Source organism: Tupaia chinensis, unplaced genomic scaffold (genome assembly GCF_000334495.1).
Source record: "Tupaia chinensis unplaced genomic scaffold, TupChi_1.0 Scaffold000115_1, whole genome shotgun sequence".
NCBI lineage: Eukaryota > Metazoa > Chordata > Mammalia > Scandentia > Tupaiidae > Tupaia > Tupaia belangeri.
In genome coordinates, this window is record NW_006159579.1 from 1,777,680 (window position 1) to 1,781,177 (window position 3,498).

At 39.5% G+C, this 3,498-nt stretch overlaps 1 protein-coding gene across 3 annotated transcripts in view; it reads left to right on the top strand.

The window, feature by feature from the left end:
* ITCH (itchy E3 ubiquitin protein ligase) overlaps nucleotides 1-3,498 on the top strand; it is a 196,019-nt gene that overhangs the window by 158,421 nt on the left and 34,100 nt on the right. The gene's annotated exons all lie outside the window — the stretch shown is intronic.

Here is a 3,498-nt window from a genome sequence, read left to right on the forward strand (position 1 = left end):
GGGGGGAAATTGTGAAAGCAAGCTGACAAGTCTGGGGCTCAAACAGCAGTCAGCCATGTGGGAGTCCAGTGCCCTTAACCACCATGCCACCTGCTGGCCCCTAGTTTTATTAATCTTTACCTGGAATTGAATATCTCTTTCCATTATGAATGTAGGCTACAACCTAAGAGAATTAGCAGTGCCTTAGATTTTATTGTACAACTAGTAGAAATTACAGGTTTTTAAATACCTCATCAGGTTGTTTCAGTTATTTCTAAATATTGTTTATACATATGATTATTAGAACTTGCTAATTAATGTATTAATAAATAGAAACATTATCGCAAGTTGTCCTTTGATAAGTATTATATATATAATTACTTAGCTTTGAGACATTATGTAATAGTATGTGTTGCTACTTTGCTAGAGGAGCCTTAGCAGAGTACCACAAATAGAGTGACTTAAAAAATAGAAATCGATTATTTCACAGTTTTGGAAACTGGAAGTCTGATAACAAGGTGTCAATAGACTGCTTCCTTTGAAGGCAATAGGAGATCTGTGTGATCTGCTAGCTTCTTGTTCTTCAGCTTGTGGCAGCATGAAAGAATCTAGTCCTCATGTAGTTTTTGTCCTATGCACATGTCCCAGTGTCCAGATTTCTTTTTCTAAGGATACCAGTTTATAAGATTAGTGGCCCACATGCTCCAGTATGAACTCAACTAATACATCTGCAATGACCTTGTTCCAAACTAGGTCACATTCTGAGTTACTGGAGGCTAGGACTTAAACATAAGCATGGAGTAGGGAGGGGCATAATTCAATCCATAACAATCTGTAATACTGTGCATTTATTAGATTGTCAGGCGATTCCATTCTATAAGGAATTTGGCAAACTGTATGAATGCCTAGTACTCAATGGAAAACTTTCACTTCAGATATCGACCACAAGTTCAAGGGTCCCAGGACTACTCTTAACTTCAGAGCAACTGCTTACAAATTCCAGGGTCCCCACAGCCTATCTGAGACATGATAATTCCCAAGCATTACTCAGAACTCATTGAAAGCTGTTATGTCATGTTTATTGGAAGAGAAGGATAAAAATTAGAATAGGCAGAAGGAAGAGATACATAGGGCAGAGTCTGGGAGGATTCCAACATCCAATAATATTGATGTGAGACAATAAATACTGAAGTTGAGTATTGCCAACCTGACAATGGCATAAGAGTTTTTATTGTAACTTGATCACATATTGCCCTCTTCTGTTTCTCTTCAGCCCTTAGACTTTTAGGCCCAGTAAGTTTAGTCTCTAGTTCAATCAGAGTTTTGAGCTGATGCAGTTTTCCCAAAGCCTCCATGGTAAAATTCATTTTTGACTATTCAGTGCTCAAAACCTCTAGGCAAACAAGGGGCAGTCCTTACAGGACATTCCAGGGGTTTAGAGATCACCTCCTAATAGCTGCAGCAAAGATCAGACCTCACTCATGCCAGGCACATATGCATGCATGCCCAAGATCCTGAGAGGAGAAGAGATTGTGGCATGGCCATCCATCCCCCTGGGGGGTGATTTCTCACTTTCTGTCTCTGTCTCTTGACAAGCGCAAGTGCACACACACACAAAAAAGAACAAGTGCATATGAATAAGATTTGCAACATCTAGTCATCTAAAAAATGGCTAATCATCTTAAGAAACTGGCTACCATTGTATTACAATATACAAATAAGTACCATGAAGTGTTCAGTTGTTCTCTATGCATTCTAGTGTAATAATGTTTTGTTTTGTTTTGTTTTGTTTTAGTTTAGTTTATCTATTTCTTACATTAGAGGAGAGTTAGAGAGAGAGTCAGGTACCCTCAACAGGGTCTTCACACTGTGATTCTACTGCATCTTTAGCCAGTCCAGATAAATTAGCACACAAGTGCGCCCATGCACAGGAAGACCTCAGGATAGGAACCCAGGATCTTTCCATGTGGCCTCAGCATTGTAGAGTATTGTGTTACCTACTCTACCACCATGACTGTCCTCCAGTTTAGGTTTTTTTTTTTTAAAGAAAGATTTTTGCTGCAGGGCACATACACTTGCCAGAGGAACAGAGACAGAGACAGAAAGTGAGAAATCACCCCCTTGGGGGGATGGCCATGCTAAAGTCCTTTCACCTCCATTCTCCTCTTGGGATTTTGAGCACACACCCACATGCACCCAGCATGAGTTTCAGGTCTAGTACTCAATTATGGTTGGCCAACTACTGATCCCTCCAGTTTAGTATTTTTTTAAAAAATGTTTTTAAAAAAAAACATTTTTTAATAAATGTTTATTTATTTTAATTTGACCAGAGAGAGACACAGAGGAGAGGCGGGGAGTAAGAAAGCAAGCCACAAGGTCTGGGACTTGAACCGTGATTGGCCATGTGTGAGTGTCCATTACCTTAACCACCACGCCACCTGTTGGTCCCCAGTTTAGTATTTTGAAATATAAAATAAAATTTTTAGACTCACTTGTAAGCATTTTTGAATAATTAAGCTAATGCCTCAATTATTTTAATATATAGCTAGCTAGAATTATGTCATATAAATTATGATTGCCTCATAATCCAGTTCCTGTTCCAAAATTAATGCAATATTTGCAAAATGGAAGTTGTGCTCTAACACAAGCTGAAATAGGTGATAAGTGTTGTGGTAGTAATAATAAGCACTTTTAAAAACTTGGAGAGGGACCGGCAGTTAGTGTAATGGCTATGTTGCTGAACTCCCATGTAGTCGACCGCGATTCGAGTCCCGGATCCGGTGGCTTAAACTCATGCTGGGCGTATGTGCATGTGTGCCCAAGATCCCGAGAGGAGAATGGAGGAGAAGGGATTGCAGTGTGGCCATCCCCCCTGGGAGGTGATTTCTCGCTTTCTGTCTCTGTTTCTCTCTGCCTTTCTGGCGAACACAGGCGCCCTATAGCAAAAAACAAACAAACAAACAAACAAAAATCTCTCCAGAAAAACAAAAAACTTGAAGAGAACAATCAATCTGCAGTAGGCTTAGAAATTCTTACAGTTAGAGAGCTTACTGTGTGTAGACTTTTTACTGCCTCATTTATTCCTGATGTACTTTTTATTATATAGGCATTGTTACCTGTGTTTAACTGAAGCTTGCCCAGAGTTACAGAGTTTTCAAAGAATAAAGAGAGGTATTAAGGAAGTAGGGAGAAATACTTGGAATATTTAAGTTGCCTTCATAGAAGAACAGAGATTTGGGACAAAGGCTTCACTTGGAGGTGTGACAGGTTGTGTCTTAAATAGCTACAGTCTGTGAAAGCACACGACTTGTAGAAGGGAGCTGGAAGTTTTGGTATAGAGTTGAATCTGAAAGAGAACATTAAAACCAAAGTATAGAGACTGAATCTCCCCTGGAGGATGACTTTTTGCTTTCTATCTCTCTGTCTCTGTCTGTTTTTCTGGTGAATGCACACGCCCTATAGCAAAAACCTCTCAAAAAAAAAAAAAAAAAAAGGATAAAAGGGGGACTCTAGGGGAGG